The sequence below is a fragment of the Cupressus sempervirens genome, chromosome 7 (genome assembly GCF_028749045.1).
Source record: "Cupressus sempervirens isolate cs-2001-9-10 chromosome 7, ASM2874904v1, whole genome shotgun sequence".
Taxonomy (NCBI): Eukaryota; Viridiplantae; Streptophyta; class Pinopsida; order Cupressales; family Cupressaceae; genus Cupressus; species Cupressus sempervirens.
Genome location: NC_143124.1, coordinates 766,164,797 through 766,188,645, shown reverse-complemented (window position 1 = coordinate 766,188,645; position 23,849 = coordinate 766,164,797). Strand labels below are relative to the sequence as shown.

Here is a 23,849-nt window from a genome sequence, read left to right as displayed (position 1 = left end):
CAAAGGTCTACCTCAATCAACTTTTCTAAGGGTGAATATTCAACAAATTCAATGGATATGCATCTAGAGGGAAAGTTAAAGAGATGGAAGTCTTCAAGAGTACTAGGTGTTTTATAGATGGTTCACATGGCATTAGTAGCTCCTTTTGCATTTAGCCAGGGTCACTATATACTTACCTTCATTGATGACTTTTCAAGATACACTTGGGTCTATTTTCTTCATAATAAGAATGAAGTGTTGGACAAATTTCTAGCCTTCAAGACTCATGTAGAATGGAAATCTAGGAAAGCCATCAAAGTTTTCCACATGGACAATGGAAGCGTGTATGTGAACATAAGACTTATAGACTTTTGTAGACTTGAGGGAATTGATCTTTAGATTTCACCAGAACTTAGTCCACATAAGATAGATGTTGTAGCACTAAGGATTAGGACTCTCAAATCTATGGCAAGTTTCATGATACAAGCCAAGTCTCTAGATCCATCATTAGAAGTTGAAGCAATCTCAAGTGCCACTTACATTCTTAATTATTCTCCTCATCTAGCCTTAGATGGAAAGACTCCTTTTGAGGCACGGTGTAGTAGAAAACCTATTGTGACACACTTCAAAGTCTTCGATTGTCCTACATGGGCAAAAACATCTTCTAGGGGATGCAAGGTATAGTCATCTCGACCTTGTACTTTCATTGGTTATGAAGATAGTGTGAAGGCATACAGACTTCTAGATCCAGAGACACATCAGATTTTTGTGGAGAAGGATGTGTACTTTGAGGAAAGTTCACCCAACTTGTCCTTTAATTGTCATCGCACATCATATTAAGTGGAAACTGATAGTGACACCCGCGATAGTGCTTCAACAGATTTAGATATGTAGAGTTCTATCGACAGTTATAGTGAGAGGTCACTACATTAGTTCAATCCACATGCATACATAGCCATAGTGATAGGTCTAGAATAGTAGGGTACATCTAGTCTCCTAAGTATAGGTTCAATGATATATTTGGGGGACAGTATTGATGGTCTACCTTTTCTTCTTGATGCAGAAGTACCTTCCTTAGTTGTCATGAGGGCTCCATCCAACTCTCTTGTTCATTCTCTACATGATCGATCATAATAGGTTGAAGTGATTGTTGATACTTATGATCAATAGTTGTAGCATGGTTCTTCATTAGTTGCAGAGATAGGTAGTTCTTTGGGATAGGTTCTTCAGTCAGTGAGTAGGTTTCAGGGACATCACTTATCCATGGGATTCTTTCCATGCATAGTGTAAGTGTCTCATTTGTACCTTTGGTATTGTTTCTTCCTAAGGGGAGGAACACCATTTGCCAGTCTTCAATCAACTTCTTCATTGGAGCAGTCACTGGTAGGCATTCTTCTTTGGGGGGAGCCTATCCTATCTCTCTTCCTCTTCTCATCATTCTCTTATGTATATACTGAATGTATGTTGTAATGGGGGGTCTTGATTACTCCATCCATCCATGCATCCTTATTCATCACTCTTTTTGGGGGAAGGTTTATCCCATGAGGTTTTCCCTCTTTCTCTACTTTATGAGAGATTTTCATCTTCATTATGTACATGGGTACCTAACATGGCCTGGTAGCCGAGACCCATCTTGCATTGCATCCTAGATTTTGTAAGCTTAAGGGCATTCCCCTAAGTTGCACTTAAGGGAGGGTGTTGGTGTAAATACGTATTTACTTATTACACTTACTTAAGTTTACTTAGGTTAATACATTATTTTATTATTTATTTAGGTGAGACACTTAGGAGTTTGTGTACTCTCATAGAAGTACGCAACTCTAATTATGCACATGGTGTCTACAACATAGGAGTTTGCATCATTCACTAAGTTGTTATGTTGACAACATAGTTATTTGCACTTGTAATTTATCACATGTTGTCTACAACTCTGATTTGCATGCTACACCATTGTGGGCTTATCCTCACATCATTGCACTTATTTTTGTGCTTAATGGAGGATAACCCATATCTGGTGGATATGTGCCTAGTTGTCTGAATTAACATGATGTTGGCTTCTATGCATTCTATAAGCTCTATTGAGGCCTTTATATAAAAGCACTCCTAGTGTACTCTTGATATGGCTGTATAACATATTGAATGAATCTATTATCATTTTCATCATACTCCCTATTTTTTGTCTACTGTGTGCTTGTGTTTGAGTTCCTTAGTCTTGGGTGAATTCTGGCCTATGACAAATTCTTACAATTTGACCATGGAACATGATCTACCTTGTGAAAGGTCTACCCTATTAAAGGCTTACAAAGACTATTAGGTCTCACCCTATTAAAGGATTTCAACAGCCTATTAGAAGTGTGTTTGATTAAAGAACTTCAACTTAAAATGAAGTAAGCACACTATTAAAGGATTTACAATAGCCAGTTAAGACTACTTAATTAAGAGATTTAACTAGTTCACCTATTAGAATATCTTAGTAATGATCCTTCAATAAACACCCTATTAAAGGATTTCAACAACCTATTAGAAGTGTGTTTGATTAAAGAACTTTAACTTAAAATGAAGTAAGCACACTATTAAAGGATTTACAATAGCCAGTTAAGACTACTTAATTAAGAGATTTAACTAATTCACCTGTTAGAATATCTTAGTAATGATCCTTCAATAAACACTCTATTGCTTGATGATAGATAACCTCTTTTCCAATGTGTACTTGATCCTTATTGATCAAATGTATCTCTATTGTCCTCTAACTCCTTCAATTTTTTCTTCTCTAACTAATTCTACAATGAATTTCAAATCATAACTCCTTAGCCACCATTAGTGCTCTGTAACTTCACTCCTTTTCTCCTTCCACACTCACCATAAGTTTAGTGTTTGTCCTCCTTAAGAAGACCTAGGTGACTTAGGGTTAGGTATGAATCAATGATTATGATTCACCTATATTGCCACTTAATCCTTCCCTTTTTTCTCATTATCTACACGTAATGCATATGGATTCACAATAAATATTCATTCTTATCATCTATGATTGTAAAACAATCCTTAATTTAGATAAAAAATGGTTTACATAGTATTTTGTGCCATTACAAACAACTATGTCAAAATTGTATAACTCGACATTTGAAGTTCCAGATGCTTGACATCAACTACAACTTCAATGTTGTCACTCAACATCTAAATAACTTGGCATATACTATCTACTTGGCACTTGAGTGACTTGGCATGCACTGCTTACTCAACACTTGATTCACTTATCACATACTGTTGCTTGACACTTGAGTGAGCCAACATGCACTATATAACATGTTATGCTTGAGATGCACTAATTGTTTGGCATTAACTAAGTACATGATAAATAACTTAAGTATATAGACACTCATTTATCAAAACGTCATCCCAAAATATAGGGGCAAAACACAAATAATTTTATTTTATTTTAGATTAAAAACATCACTAAGGTTGATTGTTTTTTTTTCACAAGTTAAAGTATAGGTATAATGTAAGACAGATACAGATTCTCCTAATGATGTCTTGACATTCCATTGAGCTTAAAATCATCATTCAGGAATAATTTGTTAAATTAAACTTTCACTATTAAATCAATTAATTAAATTAAACGATCCAATTTCAATTAATTAAAAGATCTAACACATTATTTCATTTAGTTACTTTTAAAAAATATTATACTTACAACAAAATAGAATACCAGACCCACTAGTAAACATAATTTACAATTGACAAAAAATATTAATTAACCCCATAATTAATTTTTTCTAATAACTCATAATTAAATCTAACATAAACATACATCTTTTTAAATAATCATTATAATCTCTAAACATCAATTCCGCATTAATTTTAAACCAATTTATTGTCTTTAAACTTACCACATAAATAATTTAAACAATAATTATATGAAACTTAAGTTAAACTAAATAAGAAATAATAAACTATCTCTAAAACCGTTTAACATTATTTAGTTTAAATATACTAAAATCTAATTTTAAAAAAGTACTAACTACCTTTAAAAAATAAGTCAATATTGTGAAAGCATATGATAGAGTTGAATGGGCCTTCCTTGCTAAAATTCTTCTTGCCTTTGGTTTTGATCATAAGGTTGTTGGAGCTATATATCAATTGATCTTTACTTCATCCATTGTTGTCTTGGTCAATGGTAGTTCTTCTCATTTTCTCAATCCTTCTAGAGGTCTGAGACAGAGTGATCCCTTATCTCCCATTCTCTTTGTTATTATGGCTGACTTTCTTGGGAGATATATAGGGGACTTGGTCCATAAAGGAGTTATTAAAGGTCTTTAGCCTTCCTCTTATCCCCTCACTTGTTCTCATGGTCAGTTTGTAGATGATACTATTTTTATGGGTAAATCTAAAGTTATTGAAGCAAGGAATCTCAAGCAAGCCCTTAATTTGTATTCCTCAGCCTCAAGTCAATTGATTAATTGGAATAAAAGTGCTATGTTTTTTTTATTAATACTCCAATCCTTAGACAAAAAAAAATTGCCAAGATTCTTCGGTACTCTATAAAATCTTTTCCCTTTATTTATTTGGGGCTTCCTCTTGGACTGAACGTTCTTGATTCCTTCTGGGAAGATCTCATTATAAAGTTTAATAAGGAATTGGTGGGCTGGAAAGGAAATCTTTTGAGCCAAGCAGGTAAAGTCACCATTCTTAAAGCATGTCGTCAAAGTATTCATACTTATGCTTTGAGTCATTTTAGAATCCTAGCCAAATTTGCAGATAATATTGATAAAATTCAGAGGAATTTCTTATGGTCTGGCATTGAGAAGAAGAAGAGAATGGCTCTTATTGCATGGGATGAAATTTGTAAACTTTTTAGAGATGGTGGATTGGGGATCAAGTCTATAAGAAGTATGAATAGGGCTCTACTAGAAAAACAAGGTTGGAGAACTTATCGTGATGATAAGAAATGGAGCACTATATGGAAGCATAAATATCTTTTGAATGCTAATTCTATAGCTGATTTCCTTTCAACTCTAGATGTTCTCTCTCCATCTACTATATGGGGAGCTATTCAAGGAACAAAGAACATTCTTTGAAAGGGTTGTTCCTAGAAAATTGGAAATGGGCAAAAAGTGAGATTTTGGGAGGATGTTTGGTTGCTGGATCACCCTCTGATTGATGACTTTCAAGATTCCACTCAAGTTGATAGATGCAAGAAAATGCTTGGAATTTTAGTGGGACATTATTGGCATGATAATACATGGGTGAACTTGATTGATGTTGACCAAAGTTTTAATAATATATAGTTAAGTTTGAATGCCTTTTCTCTATATCCTAACCATGAGGATGAGATGATATGGAATGCTGATCCTAGTGGTCAATTTAAAGTCTCTTCTTTATTTACTTTAAAAGAGAAAGGTATCCAACCTCTATGGTCTCAAGCTTGGATAAAGGGTCTTATTACTAAAATAAATATCTTCTATTGGACTTTGCTTCAAAATAAAATCTTCACTTAGGATAATTTGCAAAAAAGAGGTATTAATGTAGTGAACATATGAATTCTCTGCAAAGATGGATTAGAAGACAAAAACCACTTGTTCTTGAATTTCTCTTACAGTCAACAAGTGTGGAATATTGTTCTCACCTATTGGAACATAATTTAGGTCCATAAGAGTAATGTTGAACTTTGTTTTAAAAGTTGGAGGTGTCCTTCAAAGGATCTTGAAGTGAATTTTCTTTGGAAAATAACTCTCCCCCATCTCTGGTGGGGCATCTGGAAAGAAAGAAATACTATAATTTTTAGAAATAAAGATTTGCCGAGATGGGTGCTTGGATAGAGTATTGTTAGAGCCATTAAGGAAAATTTTAAGTCTCAAAGGAAAAGTAATCACACTTTCCAAATTGATAATATGATGAGATCACAAGGCTCTCATTTGAAAAAAGAGAACCCAAGATTGACTACCAGATGGATGGCTCCTCCTATTGGCTGGATCAAAGGAAACTTCAATGGTGCTGCTAAGGGTAATTCGGGTAGAGCAGGGTGTGGAGGAGTATTAAGAGATCATACAGGTAAAATAATTGATGTCATTGATATCCCTATAGTTATTTCTAACAGCCACATAGTAGAAGCTACTGCTGCTCTATATACTATAAGGTTAGCAGTTGAAACTAGTTATCTTTACCTCTGGCTAGAAGGTGATTCAATAAACATTATAAATATGCTCAATAAAAAAAAATCAATCACTTGATTGATTGAGGAAAGTGTTATGGAGATTAAAACTTTATTAAATAGATTTGAAAAAGTGATTATAACCCACACTTACCGCAAAGGCAATGGGGTGGCTGACTGGGTTGCCAACTATGTCATTTAAACAGGTCATAAGATGATGTGGAAAGGTGATCTCAACAAAAACATTGATCTCAAAGCCCTCATTAATTATGATGCTACTCATGCAATGGTGGGAAAGATATGCTAAGATTAGCAAATTAATGATTGGGTGTCAGAATTCCATCCTTGAGGAAGTACATTTATGCGATTGCAATCCTGGCAATGCACGTATTTGGCATAATGAGGGTTTTAATTTTTATAATGAACAATCTCTGTATGCTTAAACCATATTTTTTTTCCTTCTATTGAATTTGGTCTGGTATATCATTTTGAATTCTCTAAAAATGGGAGGAGAGCCACAAAAATAGGAACCCCAAAATTGCAAATGTTGGAAGGATAGAGAGGATGTTTGGAAGATTTTGCAAAAGGGGAAGGTGACTAATTTTGTGGAGCATCTTCATGGGTTTAAATGCCATGTTACCATGGCTTTCTTCAAAAATTGGATAGAGGATAGGGTCACTCTGCACAGCGTCATTGTGCAACTGACAGAGAATTTCATAGCAAAGATTACAGGTTTACCCATGGAAGGCATTAAGTTCAACAAAAAAATGAGTATCTCAAATGCCGCTTTCAAGAAATTTCTCAAAATGGAAGCAGAGGAGAAAAACTAGAGAAAAATGGACATTTTTATGAACTGGACCAGATAAAGACCATATGGCAAGATGTGTTGTGTATTTGTGAGTATTTTTTCCTGGATGGTAGAAATAAAAGAGTGCATAAGTTTCATAGAGACTCCATGCTCTCCTTTTTGCACATTGCAAACTTGAAAGATGATACCACATTGCAAGCTGACTCATTGTTGTATAACGACTTTATGAGTCTCAAAAAGAAAGTGAAAAATTTGTAGCAAAACTAGGATATGGACTGTGGTAAGCTCAATCAGGTGGAAATCTAGGTGGGGAATGCACTAGACAAACTTAAAGACTATGAATAAAACCCGCAGTTGCTTATCAAGGAAAGTGGTAATAAAATGGAATAGGTAACATCTAGTATCTGTGCAGCTACTACAAGTCTTGGAAAGTGGACCAATGAAGAAGTTATGTTGCCAGGGGGTCTGAGTAAGAGAACTAGGCAGAGTTCCAGGAAGGGAGTTGTAGAGGCTGGTGGTGGTTCGACTGCTAATTCCATTCAAGATACCACGAAGATTGGTAAAGAAGTGGTCAAAATGATCAAAGAGCTACAATAGCATCTTTTCTTGGTCTTTGGTCTTTGATTTTTGTTCTAGTCCCGGTCTTAGTTACTGGTCCTGGTATATGGTTGTTATATCTAGTTTTTTATCTATTGTTTAAACCAGTTTCCAGGTCCTTTTAAAACTTGGGTTCACTTTTTGGATTATTTTTGTGGTTTCAAGTCCCTGTAAAACCTAATTTTGATACTCTTTAAACAGTAGGTTTCAGGTCCTTGTAAAACCTGGTAGTGCTTCATGTTCTATCTTTTCTATTTTTGTTAAAGGGTTTTAGGGCCCCTTCAAAACCTATTTTTACCGTAATCTAAAACTAATAATAAAATAAATTCTAATGATAAAATGTACTAATAATAAAACTAACTAAACTTTATGAAATCTGAAATAAATTCTAATATTAAAATATACTCATATTTAAAAAAAACATAATAATTGAAATTACTTAAGAAATACACTAACTAAAACTTTAACAAAAAAAAACTAATAATTAAAAACATGCTAATCTCTAACCCACATACTACCTAACTAAAGTCTAAACTTTATTCAAAACTTACTAATCGAACATTAATTAAAAATCTATCATTTATTATAATAATTTAAAATTACTAAAGTAAAATAACACTAAATTTAACTTATACCACAAATTAACTTACTTAAAAACTTTAATATATAACTTGCCTCACTTAATTCATTTCCAAAAAAGCAAGTCAAACATGACATAGGGGCATGTGAGGCAATTTATTTTAGATTTTGAAAGCCTTTGAAAAAGAGGAAACAAATTTGTCTAAAAGTTTTCTAGGTAAGAATAAAGATAGAGACAATAGTTATGTCATAAAGTTAAGTAGTTAGGATATTAGGATATTTAGGATATTTTGACTTTCTTTTACTATTTTTTAAAAAAAAATTTATTTATTTAAATTTAAAATATCTATTTATGACCCAATAAGATATTTAAAAGGGATCTTTAAGATGCCTTGTTGAAAGAAAGAGAATTAACTTTTTCCCATACAAATTCTAGAGGCATATTTGCTCTATCGGGTAAAAAGCTTTTTTTTTGCCAAGTTCAATTTTTTTCTAAGTGTTAATTTTTTTTTTGAAAGCAAATTGTTTTTTTCTCCTAAGTGTTAATTTTGAATGCAAGTATTTTTTTGTTTTTGACAAGGGTGGGATATTTGTTTTTCTAACTTGGATTAATCATAAAGTTTAATGTTTGGTTGATTCATCCACATAGGGTTATTTTTCATTCCAATAATTATGAAAATACAAGCTAATCTATCGTTCAAATATTCAAATTTTCTTAACATAGTTTTGGAATCGAATTTACATGACTTTATTTCTCCTCATTTCCTCTAATTACAATTTGATCAATGATTGCAAAATTGAACTTCAAGAATATCACAGGAAGGTAAAACATCATTTCAACTTTTTTTTGAACAACATATGTATGTAAATTTAATCGCATAGAATATCATATGAATGAAAAATACTTCATTTTTATTTATTCTTTTGATTCAAGGACTCCCTGGGGAGAGAACTAGGGAGGAAAACCTGCGATCGTAGTCATTTCAACAATAAGTCTAACAATCACATTTTTTCAACAAGATCAAAATCCCGAGGAGAAAACTCTCACCACATTTGAATTTAAATAAAAACTTTGAATTTCCTTCTTGGCTCACAATAGGGTAGCCATTTAGAAAATTTGTAAACGCATCAAGGTAACCACGGAGAGAAAAAAAAATGACTGAGAGACAACCAAATCTTAACATGAAGACAATTTAAAACATACATTCCCATCCAGGTTTGCACAATAGGTTCAACATTGAACTAGACTAGGGAGAAGGTGGATTTTTCCAACAGGAGATGTTAGACATAATACCATAAAAGGTGCCCTTCGGGGCTATAAACTCAAGAACTTCTGTTCTTCCATTCTTGCAAACTAAAATTTAAAATGTAATTTTGTGCTAACAAGTATGAGCTTATAACACCCTACTCTCTCTTCCTCTTCTTATCGTAAGAGGAGACTCTACATTGTCGGAGTCCAACTAAAGACCTCCTCCCATACATGTCCACTTCTACCCTATCCGAGGGTGAGTAATACCAAGACAACCCATACAATCCCTTTGAAATTCAAAGCAAAATACAAAGAAAAAACATTTAAGAAAACTTATTTCAATCCCTCCCAAACGTATTCAACACACACACGAACATACATATGCAAACAAAATAACCTAAGCATGAAACAAAATATGAACAATATGAGCTGAGGGATTCCTACCTTCATAATAAGGTTATGACAAATGAACAAATTTGAGATGAGCTTCATATCCTCTCCTTCAATCCTGAATTGCTTTCTAAAATAAGAGGTTGGGTGAACACTCAAACCCTCTCAAATTTGCCTCTAAATAAGATCCTAAACTCAACCACCTTCAAAATATAATAAATCCCCGACATGCCTAAATGTTCTAGAGTCTTCTAACTCAGCTAGTCATAAGGCTAACCTCAAGGTGGAGTTAAAGTTATCCAACTCATGATGAAAACATTCAATATTTGCAATAAAGAAAAAATGGGGTTTTTGGGTGACCATAAAAGTCAACAAAAGGAGCTAGGGGGGTGGAAAATGCCTCCAACCCATACCTATACCCCTTAGGTACTTATATTTCATGATTTTTGGAATTTAGGACTAATTAGGAACCTATCAAAAGCTAGGAAAATTTTAGGACTTTCTACCAACATTGAAAAATACAAATTACTCACTAATCTTGATTAGGGTAATTAATCTCAATTACTAACTGATTAGCAAAAAGGTCACTAACCTAGTCCAACTTAGATCTTCAGGTTACTCGGTTAACCCTACCTATCACGCTGGAATGCATATACAATTCATGATTGTCAAACGACACTATAAAATCACTATTACAAAATATTAACATTTAAAGACTATAGAATGATACATTCATTCAACTCATGATACAAACAAAATACGAACAATAGGGTTTGCATCTTTTGTTAGACTCGAACCTAGTTTGCACAAATGGTACATAGGGTTCAGTTCCGTTTTGACATAAGATTTCTAAGCTAAAATATCCTGCACACTCATTTCACACATCAGTAGCTCAAGAAAATCACATGCATATATTTAAACCTTATTTGGATAGTCGCATAAATAAAGACACAAATCTTTCATTTAAATAACCCTTTCTAATTTAGGCACACACATTTAGTCATTAGTAATTACATAATCAATAAAGCATAACTTTATTCATTAATTCAGATTAAAATACTAGAAGAATCATCATTAGGCATGCATATAATTAAACACCATAAACATTGTTAATAAGGCATATTGAACTATCTAAAAGCATAAAACCTAATCATCGAGGTACCAAAATAAACACCCTCATTATCAGTTGAAAATGCGTCGTATCATCATTAGTGAAATTTTAATATTTAAATAGTCGAGATAATGTAGTAGTTCTTGAATCACTGAGTATTAAAACATGTATGTATCAACCGATGTCAATTTTCACTAGGGCATTCACAACATAAAATATTACTTCATATCCATTTCAATCTCCTATAATGGTTTTAATAAAGTATTTATATTTGATAATTACATACGAGGAGGGACCTTACATCCTCCCCAACTAGCTTTTGACTTCCTCTTGAAAGTCACCCAACTAAAATGTTCATCTTATGCTAGACCTTGTCTATACTTATACCAAAATTTACTCTTGTAAAAGTAATGATCAATAATTCATATACATACTCAGGGGTGATAACATATTTACCTAATTATTTTTACTAAAAGTGAAGTTCAATCCATAACTCTGACATGGTTACATTTTCCAGGGTCAAATATTCCTTAAAACATATTGGTCACTTATAAAAAACATTCAAATCCAGTATAACATACTTATAAAGTCTCTACTAATAACAATATCATAAGATATTCTAAATTCCACATGCCTACTAATCGGGGTAACAGTTGTACAAGCCTCCCTTAAATGAATTTTCTTATAATGCAAAAATGGATCTTTATTCAAGGTTAATCACTTTTTCTTTAGAGTTTCCATGATATACTGATTTCTTGATAGGATACTAAATGGTCCATCGCTACACTTGCACATTTTCATCTAGAAGTCCATTTAGTTAACTCATAATCTTAACCAAATTTATGTTGGAGTGTAATTTCATTACTCATAACAATCAATAGATAACACTAGTCCTATTCTCAAAGTCTTGGGAGAGGGTGGGGTATGAATGCTCTCATTAATAACCCCATACCCTAATGTTGTGCATCCACATGATTGTTAGGAATACCTTTGGTAGGCTCATCATATGTCACTTTGCCAATAAAATTTAGAAGAAATTACCTCAAAATTTAAATTCAACATCAAGGATGAAACATCTAACACAAAAGTATGAAGAAAAATAAATAAAGAGTGGTTACAATAGAAAATTTTTAATCAAGAAATAAAGACATAACCAAGAGGTAAAATAAAATCATCAATAATACAGTTGGCTAAACAACCCCACATCACACTGATGACAAAAAGGAAGAACATTACGAGTACCAAAATTTGAAATAACACAAATAAGGAAATGAATCCAATTACTTACAAAATTTACATTACTGACATCATGCGGCCGTACCAAGGTCTCTAAAGGAAAGAGGAAATCTTTGGTCTTCAAATAAAATTGCAGGGATCTTGAATTGATTTTAGATGGTGGTCTAACAACCATGTCACTCAACTTATGATTGATCCCACATACTAACTACATAGCTCAGTTTATTGACATCACCCTACGATTAGGGTTTACTATACCGAGGGGTTTGGCCTGATCAGAACTCACTGAAAAGTGCAAATGCGAGGATACTAAAATGAGTCCCCTTCAATCCTCTTGTTGTTACATTGGTTTCTTTTTGAAGAATCTATACATGTGGGGACATTATTGTTAGTAGAGTTATAGTTTGAGTTACAATTACAAAACCAAATCTCTTATCCTTAATTCACTTACAATTACATATTAGGGCATCTACCCATAAACTTTCTTAAATCAATTTCACCATCTCTACACTAGTTGAAGTTGTGTTATCTCTCTCACCAAATTGGTATGATCCTCTATACATATACATATATCACTTTCCTTGATATTCCATCATTAACACAAGTTCTAATTATCATCTGAAAATGTACTAAATGTTATTGTTCTCAACAATAATCCATATTTTATGTCTCCTTGTCATAAATGACTTATGAATTCATCCTTAGGTTATAGGTTTGCAACTATGTAGGTATAAAACCATTATTAAGTTGTTGTCAATTTTTACTTATTCATTCTTACAACTATCTCCTTGCTAATGATATAGGTTATTGTCATTGTTCTTATCACACCTTGTGGCTTATGATCTGCTTATTTCTTAACTCTAATACCTGAACCTTTAGTTCATATGAGTTGATGACCTCATCATGGTTTTACTTTCTCTATATTGTAGGGTTATAATTGATCTAATAATTTCAATAATAGAGTCTATGAGTATTCACTTGATAGTTACAATTTAGTATCACTCATGCTTATAGAATAAGATTGCTCACATAAGTAGACCCAGATAATCCCTAACTCAGAAGTTTACATTTTCTATCTTGTTGTTTCAATATTGTATGTTACATACTTATCACCATTTAATTTCATTCTTAGCACCATATATTTAGATAGATTTATTCCCCGATTAGGGTTCTATTCCTTATAGTAGACTAAAATATTCATATTCTTTGCAGATTCCTAGCTAACTCTCTCTTGTTGAATACCTTCTCACATTAGTAATTCCTATCGTTCAATGTTTCCAAAGGTTACTTGTAGATTCTAGTTTAACTCTCATTTGTTTTCTGAGGATTACTAGAACAATAAATTTTAAATTCATAATAGGTTAGAGGTATCCCAATAACTTGGTAACATGGTATGCTCTTCAAGTGTTACCTTCCTATTTAGTCACCATTCATTTTATTGACTTAATATTTCAACCTAAAGGTACAAAATTTGATTATGAAGATTTTAGATTTCCTTTACTTATGTTTGAAATGTCTAAATCAATACCAGTAAACTTGATCACTTCCATGTTTGATATGAACTACCATACTTCCATGAGTGATTAGGTTAGATAAAATCTGACTTCTACTAAAGGTGATGTGAAACACTTTCTCTTTGGTTACTAGGTTATGTACTTATTTCCACTCATAGGATTGGAAGATGTTTTAGTGTTCTTAACTTAGTTTTACTTCAAGGTGATTGTATTTAAATTAATTTCAAACTCTTTATGGGATCATAATATACCATTTTATAAATACCACATTCTTGTATCAATTCAATTGTTTCTAGTCATTAAGATAGGGTTATCTATTCATGGTTGACCATTTACAATTGTTGATACCAATTCCAAGTTTTTTCTTAGGTATAGTCATCAGTATCATTATTTAGCAAGAATACATTAGCTTCTTTAGATTTTGCAAGAAGAACTCCCTAGTTTATATGGTAATATTTAAACACCCACACTTAACATGGACCCATTATTGCCCAAGTGTTATGAACCTAGGCTCTAATGCCAAAATGTCATGCCCAAAATATAGGTGCAAAACACACATAATTTAAAAATAAATAAATTAAAAACACCACTAAGTTTGATATGTTTGTTTTCACAGGTTAAAGTATAGGTATAATGTAAGACGAATGTAGATTCTCCTAACAATGTAATGACATTCCATTTAGTTTAAAATCTTCATCTAGGAATAATTAGTTAAATTAAACTTTCATTATTAAATCAATTAAATTAATTAAACAATCCAATTTCAATTAATTAAAAGATCTAACACATTATTTCATTTACTTACTTTAAAAAATATTATACTTACAACACAATAGAATACTAGACCCACTAGTAAACATATTTTACAATCGACCAAAAATATTAATTAACCCCATAATTTAATTTTTCTAATAACTCATAATTAAATCTAACATAAACATACATATTTTTAAATAATTATTATAATCCCTAAACAACAATTCCACATTAATTTTAAATCAGTTCATTATTTTTAAACTTACAAAATAAATAATTTAAACAATAATTATATGAAACTTAAGTTAAACTAAATAAGAAATAATAAACTATCTCTAATAACATTCAACATTATTTAGTTTAAATATACTAAAATCTAATTTTAACAAAGTACTAACTACCTTTAACTAATAATAAAATAAATTCTAATGATAAAATGTACTAACAATAAAACTAACTAGACTTTATTAAATCTGAAATAAATTCTAATATTAAAATATACTCATATTTAAAAAATATAATAATTAAAATTAGTTAAGAAATAAACTAACTAAAACTTCAACAAAAAACAAAATTAATAATTAAAAACATACTAATCTCTAACCCACATACTACGTAACTAAATTCTAAAATTTTATTCAAAACTTAATAATCTAAAATTAATTAAAAATCTAACATTTATTATAATAATTTAAAATTACTAAAATAAAATAACACTAAATTTAACTTATACCACAAACTAACTTACTTTAAAACTTTAATATATAACTTGCCCCACTTAATTCATTTCCCAAAAAACAAGTCAAACATGACATAGGGGCACGTGAGGCAATTTATTTTAGATTTTGAAAGCCTTTGAAAAAGAGGAAACTAATTTATGTCTAAAAGTTTTCTAAGTAAGAATAAAGATAGAGACAATAATTATGTCATAAAGTTAATTAGTTAGGATATTAGGATATTTAGGATATTTTGATTTTCTTTTGCTATTTAAAAAAATAAATAAATTTATTTAAATTTAAAATATCTATTTATGACCCAATAAGATATTTAAAAGGGATCTTTAAGATGCTCTATTGAAAGAAAGACAATTAACTTTTTCCCAGAGACATATTTGCTCTATGGGGTAATTTTTTTTTTTTTTGCCAAGTTCAATTTTTTTCTAAGTCTTAGTTTTAAATGCAAGTTATTTTTTTTACAAGGGCAAGATATTTGTTTTTCTAAGTTGGATTAATCATAGAGTTTAATGTTTGGTTGATTCATCCACATAAGGCTATTTTTCATTCCAACAATTATGAAAATACAAGCTAATCTATTGTTCAAATATTCAAATTTTCTTAACATAGTTTTGGTATCAAATTTACATAACTTTATTTCTCCTCATTTCCTCTAATTACAATTTGATTAATGATTGGAAAATTGAACTTTAAGAATATCATAGGAAGGTAAAACATCATTTCAACTATTTTTTGAACAACATATGCATGCAAATTTAATTGCACAGAATATCATATGAATGGGAAATACTCCATTTTTATTTATTCTTCTAATTCAAGGACTCCCTTGGGAAAGAACCAGGGAAGAAAAATTGAGATCATAGTTGTTTGAATAATAAGTTTAAAAATCACATTTTTTCAACAGGATCAAAATCTCGAGGAGAAAACTCTCAACACATTTAAATTTAAATAACAACTCTGAATTTCCTGCTTGGCTCAACAATAGGGTAGCCATTTCACAAATCTGCAAATAGATCAAGGTAATCGTGGAGAGAATGAAAACTGATCGGGAGACAACCAAAGCTTAACATGAAGATAATTTCAACCATACACTCCCATCTAGGTTTGCACAACAGATTTGACATTGAACTAGACTAGGGAGAAGGTGGATTTTTTCAATAGGAGATATTAGACACAACACCATAATAGGTGCCCTTTTGGGGCTATAAACTCAAGATCTTCTGTTCTTCCATTCTTACATCCAAAAACTCAAAATGTGGTTTGTGTTGAGGAGTAGGGGCCCATAACACCCTACTCTCTCTCCCTCTTCTCATCCTGAGAAGAGGCTCTACATTGTTAGAGTCCAACTAAAGACCTCCTCCCATACATGGCCACTTCTGCCCTATTCAAGGGTATGTAATGCAAATACAACCCATACAGTCCCTTCGAAATTCAAAGCAAAATATAGACAATTTTTTTTAAAGAAAATCTATTTCAATCCCTCCCAAACATATTCAACAGACACACAAACATACATATGCAAACAAAATAACTTAAGCATGAAACAAAAAATGAACAACATGAGCTGAGGGATTCCTACCTTCACAATAAGGTTACGACAAATGAATTTTTTTGAGATGAGCTTCCTTTCCTCTCCTTCTCCTTCAATCTTGAATCACACTCTAAAACTAGAGGTTGGGTGAGCACTTAAACCCTCTCAAATTTTCCTCTAAATAAGATCCTAAACTCAACCACCTTCAAAATGTAATAACTCCCCCACTTGCCTCAATGTTCTAGAGTCTTCTAGCTCAACTAGTCATAAGGCTAACCTCAAGGTGGAGTTAAAGTTATCCAACTCATGATGAAAACATTCAATTTTTGCAATAAAGAAAAAATGGGGTTTTTGGGTGACCATAAAAGTCAACAAAATGGGCTACAGGGGTGAAAAATGCCCTCAACCCATACCCATACCCCTTAGGTACTTAAATTTCATGATTCTTGGCCTTTAGGACTAATTAGGAACCTATCAAAAGCTACGAAAATTTTAGGACTTTCTAGCAACCTTCAAAAATGCAGATTACTCACTAATTCTGATTAGTGTAATTAATATCAAATACTAACTGATTAGCAAAAAGGTCACTAACCTAGTCCAACTTAGATCTTTAGGTTACTTAGTTAACCCTAACTATCATACTGGAATGCATATACAATTCATGGGTGTCAAGCAACAATATAAAATCACTGTTATGAAATTTTAACATTTAAAGACTATAGAATGATACATTCGTTCAACTCACGATACAAATAAAATATGAACAATGAGGTTTGCATCTTTTGTTAGACTCAACCTTGGATTCCACAAATGGTACATATAATTTAGTTTTGTTTCTCTATTAGATTTCTCAGCTAAAATATCCTGCACACTCATTTCACACATCAGTAGCTTGAGAAAATCACATGCATATATTTAAACCTTATTTGGATAGTTGCATAAATCAAGACATAAATCTTTCATTTAAATAACCCTTTCTAATTTTGGCACACACATTTAGTCATCAGTAATTACATAATCAATAAAACATAACTTTATTGATTAGTTCATATTAAAATACTAGAATAATCATCGTTATGCATGCATATAATTAAACATCATAAACATTGTTAATAAGACATACTGAACTATCTAAAAGCATAAAACCTAATCATCGAGGTACCAAAATCAACAACCTCATTATCAGGTGAAAATGTCTCGTATCATCATTAGTGAAATTTTAATTTTTAAACAGCCAAGATAATGTAGTAGTTGTCGAGTCACTGAGTGTTAAAACATGGACGTATCGAATGATCTCAATTTTCATTAGGGCATTCACAATGTAAAACATTACTTCATATCCATTTCAATCTCTTATAATGGTTTTAATAGAGAATTCATATTTGATAATTACATATGAGGAGGGACCTTACACAAAACCATTTTGAGATCAACACTCACCTAATAGTCTTTCTAGAGTGGGAGCTAAATGTTCAATCCTAAAAAGTTAGAACCTATTCAATTAGAGGATATAGGACATATTAGACCTCATTTTAGTGATTTAAAAATCTCCTTTTCACACCTTCCAAGCCTCTATTTTCTTTGTAATTAACCCTATGTGGACTAGGCCAATAAATGTAATCCCAATCCTTGGGGATTAATTTTAAGCAATCTTCGAGCCTAGTGTGAGGGTGTTTCATTTTAGGATCTTACTTGTAGTTAGACTGACAATATAGAATCATGAAATTAGTGAAAATGGTGATCAAATCCTCTCATTTTGATATCTATTTATTGTTAAATCTATCCATAATTTATAAGTAATCCATTTTTATCAAGAAATTATTGGCACTTTGAAAGAAAATGCAATCAAGCTAAATGAGGATTTGGATTCAATATCTGAAGGAAATAATCCATCTCAAGATCTCCAAGTCTCCCTGGAAGTTACTCTCTCCCATGGTGACCAAAAAGAGAAGTTCACAAGTAAGAAAGAAGATCCACATATATCATTATCTCTCATTCTCCATTGAAGTGATCAAGCATAAATTCATTCCAGATATAAGATTAAGCCAATGTAGATCCATGTATTTGGGAGGACATCGTTGACTCTCAAACACATATCAAGTTAGACTAAAAAAATCTTCATGGATCAATAAGATCCTAACATCCACTCATAAGGGTTTCTCATGCAAGATGAGTACTTAAATTTATCTTGTTTACATGCACGCTTTATTTTATTTCAAGTCTAGTTAATAGTAGGGCTTGATCAAATAAATACCTTCATCACTAATAATTTTCCCTTTTTCTTGTGTGTAGGAATATGTGTCACATATTTGGATCCACATATTTAGAGTTTTAGAAACAATGATTGGATTTCTATAGAGTTCATCAATTTTTATGCCTTTGGAACAAGGTTGATTTTGTTGGACAAGATCAGATTTGGTCAACACTTCCTTCAGAATGTAATTTTTGTATAGTTGGGAGTTACATGTCTTAGAGTTCAAAATCCAAAATATTTTTTATTTTATGTTAGTTTTACAACAACTAAATCTAGACACGAAGTTCATTCCTCTTCTTCTAGCTTTAAGGTGAATTCTTTATTTCCAATTTTCTTCAGTACTTACATTTATACATAAGATCTAATATCACATCTTGTTAGTAATCATTTTATAATAACATAAATATTTTTCATATATTTTAATATCACAATCACATTATATCCATATAGGGATATATCCAAATCCACCTTTTTCTTGTTCTTAGATTATCACCCATTCATATTTTTTGCATTTTGCTAATCAAATTTGTCTAAAGGAGGATTTTTTTATCAATGCATAATAAGAAAAGAACTCGTTAAAATTAGTGAAAAATCCTTTTTTTTAGCATAAATTCTAATGATATTCCTATGGGGGAGTATATTAGCAATGCTAGAGACATGATTAAGAGCTTATGTGTTGCATTCATGACTATGTTTGCCATTGATGTCAACATATTGGTTATTCTATGAATACTTACAAAGTTACAAAGGTAGAAGCATTTGACATGGTTCAAGAATTGAAGATCAACTTATGCACACTTGAGGTTATGTTTTACAGTATGTGTGGACACTATAACTAAGAATGCATAAAAAAATATGAAGATTGGACAAAGTTATGAAGATTTTAGTGAAGGCATCTTTCATATATTATTTCTTAAAATGGGTACTATTGTTTTGATTCTATCTAGCTTAAGCTGACTAATACATAGGTTGAAAACATGTTAGAGATTCCTTGGTTTAGAGGGCATAATTTGAGGATCATCAAGTAAAAAGTTATCAAGATTGTGAGCTGACAGTTTGTTTGTAATCTTGGATAAAATCTAATTTTTTAATGTAACATGTATTGTAATATCTTAAGATGGTCCTATATTATAATTGTAAATTGGGATAGTCTCAAGGCCGACACAATAACTTGTTTAGGACTTGGTATATAGGGATTTGAGTAGTTATGTTTGTTCTTTACATGTAGGTTTATTTTCTTTACAAGAATTGAGACATCTAGATTTGAGCTTCAATGAGTTTAAAGGTGAAATATCAGAGCATTTTGACTCCTTGCACAACTAGGAGTATCTCAACTTGACTCTCAGTTGGAATTTTTGGACCTATCTGTGGTAGAGGTGGATGATGTTAAAAATGTGGACTAAAAAATTATAGAAATTAAAATAGTAGCACTAAATATGATAGGAAAGCAATTGGAAATCTCCAATAGATCAACCTTTTGAATGCACGCTTTCAAGGAAAATTCCCAGTGCTATCCAAAACCTATCATTCCTTATCCACCTCCACTTGGATTACAATAACTTTTAAGGGATAGTATCATTGTGCTTAGGAAATATGACTAGGTTAGTTTCACTTTGGTTGAATGAATGCCCATTATTGCGTGGTTCATTTCCATCGAGTCTCTCTTGCCTACCTTCTCTAAAAGAGATTGTGTTTGGGGGAGAAAACTTAATTACTGGTAATGTAAGTCAAATATTATTTGGGGAATGGTCTCAGCTCAATGCCTTGACTCTTTCAAGGTCTAATATAAAAGTAAGTATGCCACCTTATATTGGAAATATCACCTCTCTTATCTATCTTAAATTGACATATATGAAAAATATGGAAGGTCCTATCCCTCCTTCCATTAGGAATCACTCATCCTAAAAAAATTGGGTTCTTATGATAGTTTGTTGAATGGAGAGATTCCACCATCACTTAGTCAAATTCCATCTTTGACTACTTTATACGTTGTTGGAAATATGTTGGGTGGAAATATACCTTCTAAGTTGGGTAGCCTTCCCTCTTTGGTGAACATAGATCTTCATTGGAATTCCTTGAGTGGAAATATACCTTTTGAGTTATGTAATCTTTCCTCTTTGGTAAAATTAGATCTATTATCCAATGTTCTAAGTGGAAATATACCTTATTATAAGTTGGGAAGTCTTTCCTCCTTGGAGTATCTAGATTTTTCCTCTAATAAACTAAATGGTAGCATTCCCATTTCAATTGCAAGTCTTCCTAGTCTCATGTCCATTGCCCTTTCTTCAAATAATCTCTAAGGAAAAATTTCTCTTAGTTTTGTTTTAAATTTTAAAATGAAGAACCTTTTTGAACTTGATCTATCCTACAATGAGTTTACTATCACAATTGAACTAGATTGGATACGCACAATTTACCTTGGTGTCTTACACTTAGCCTCATGTAGTATCGGGGGCATAATTCCACCATTCATTTCCACACAATATAGATTGTTTGAATCGGATCTCTCCAGTAATAGTCTATATGGAAATATTCCAAATTGGTTAGAGGTGCTTCCTTTGGCATATCTCAATCTATCATACAATAACTTGCAAGGAAATGTTCCCTTAGGCTTGATTGCAAAAGGTTTTCAAAGTGTTGATTTGCATGGTAATATGTTACAAGGTCCTCTTCCCTTTTCTTCAATGCCAACATCAATCATGGAGTTCTTGGGTTTGTCTCAGAATAGATTCATAGGGTTTATTCTAGTGAATATTAGCAATCTTATACCATCCATTAACTTTTTGTCACTTTCAACAAATGATCTATGTGGTGATATACCTTCTTTAATTGGTGTTCTACAATATGTGGAGATTCTAGATCTCTCAAACAATAAATTATATGGTAAAATCCCATCAAGCATAACTAATTGTTCTAGTTTAGCAAGATTAAACTTAGCAAATAATGGATTAATGGGAGAGATACCTTATCATATGGGAATACTAAGTGGACTCAATTCACTTCACCTCAAGGACAATATATTAAAGGGAAGCTTGCCATCAAGACTTAAGAACTATTCTAGTTTGCAAATTTTAGATTTGGTTAATAATTATTTTTTTGGGAATATACCATCTTGGTTTGGTCAGTTCCCTGAATTGATGATACTTGTTTTGAGGTCTAACAAGTTTGAAGGAAATATTCCACATCAATTAAGCAATCTATCAAGTCTCCATGTTTTGGATATTTCACAAAATAATTTGATAGGTTTTATCCCACAACAATTAGCAAGATTTAAAAGTATGAGGAATTCTACAATGGGAAACTAACATGACAATGATGGTGGCTCTTACTTTTACAAAGAAGAGATCCAAGTGTTCAACAAAGGATTAGAAATAGTGTACATTAGTTCAATGATGTTATTTAAAACTTTCATTGATCTATATGTAAATAATCTATCAAGCAACATTCCTTCAATAATGGGGGATCTTAAAAGTCTTCACACATTGAACTTATCGTAAAATAGTCTTACATGAGAGATTCCAAGCAGTTTTGGATTACTTTTAGAGTTAGAGTCGTCCGATCTTTCAAATAATAAACTAAAAGGAAGGATTCCGAATGAAATGTTACAAGTTTCCTATTTAAGTTTTTTCATTGTAGACAACAATAATCTTTGTGGAAGAATACTAGACGGAAGGAAATTCATTACATTCAATTCCACTTATTTCACTCAGAACCATGATCTTTGTGGATTTCTAGTTAACATCAAATCATGTAGATGTGGAGAGATGCATAATTATAACATAAAAACCCCTCGTCATGAAAATGAGGATAACAAGGGAGGAGAAATTCCATGGCATTGGTATGTAGATTGGATGACAAGTGTTTTTATTGGATTTTGGGGAGTTTTTGGAATCTTGGCTACAAAAAGGCATTGGAGGAGAAGATTCATTCATGCATTAGATGAGATGGCAATAAGTTTATTGAGTGGATTGTCAAAAAGATAACAATCTAGTAAAAAATTGTAAAATCATTATCCTCAAATATTCTCACTGTAATGAGATTACCTTGTAATTTTATTATAACTAGAGAAATATAATGTCTTATACAATAGTAAATAAATTCTAAGCTAACTCATCACTTTTATTATAATTTTATGAGTCGGTCATCCATAAAATACAAGTAGAATTTTTATGGTTTGAAATTTTAAATTAAAATGTCAAGTATTTGTATGCAACATAGAAGTACAAATATTCAATTTTGTACTTCCATGAATATGTTTTTATAGTAATTTTTTGCATTTAAGTAAATAAAATTGTCGACCGATTCTTAGAATATGAATTCAATAAGTAAATTATTTAAATATTTCAATTCATTTTGTTTAATGTTATTCAAGAATATGTGTGTTATTGAGGATTGAAAATATTGTAATACAACAAAACCATATGTTGCACATGCCTTAAAGACAAGATAAAATAATATTGGTGTTATGCTTTTAAAATAAATTTAGTAGAAATTATTTGTTATAATTATGTTTGCAAATATTAATACTAAAATAATATGAGAGTATCTCTAAAGTTATTTAATCAAACATTATTACTAAAATAACATATCATAAATTTAGTAAATATTAATATTATAATCTTATTACTAATTTATATTTTTGATATATTTAAATATGTGATAAAAAAGTTATATATATATATATATATATATATATATATATACTTACTTTTTTTCAAATAAAAAATAAGTCAATTTGAGTAATAGATATTTATTTCCTTCTTCTAAATATTTCTAAGTTTTATGTTTAAATTAAATTGTTAACATGAGTTTTTGTATATTTTTGCTACCTCAATTTTTTATGATGACATTTTTGAAAATAGTTTATCCAAGACACTCTTAAGACTTTCACAATACAATGCATTATTCATTATAATTTTATTGGGTTAGTATAATTTTTTTCTATATGCACAAAATTTTATTA

General features: G+C 31.3%; 1 pseudogene; it reads left to right on the top strand.

The window, feature by feature from the left end:
• The first annotated feature begins 5,927 nt into the window (after nt 1–5,927).
• Nucleotides 5,928–22,869, top strand: LOC149549550 (uncharacterized; annotated as a pseudogene).
• The last annotated feature ends 980 nt before the right edge of the window (nt 22,870–23,849 follow it).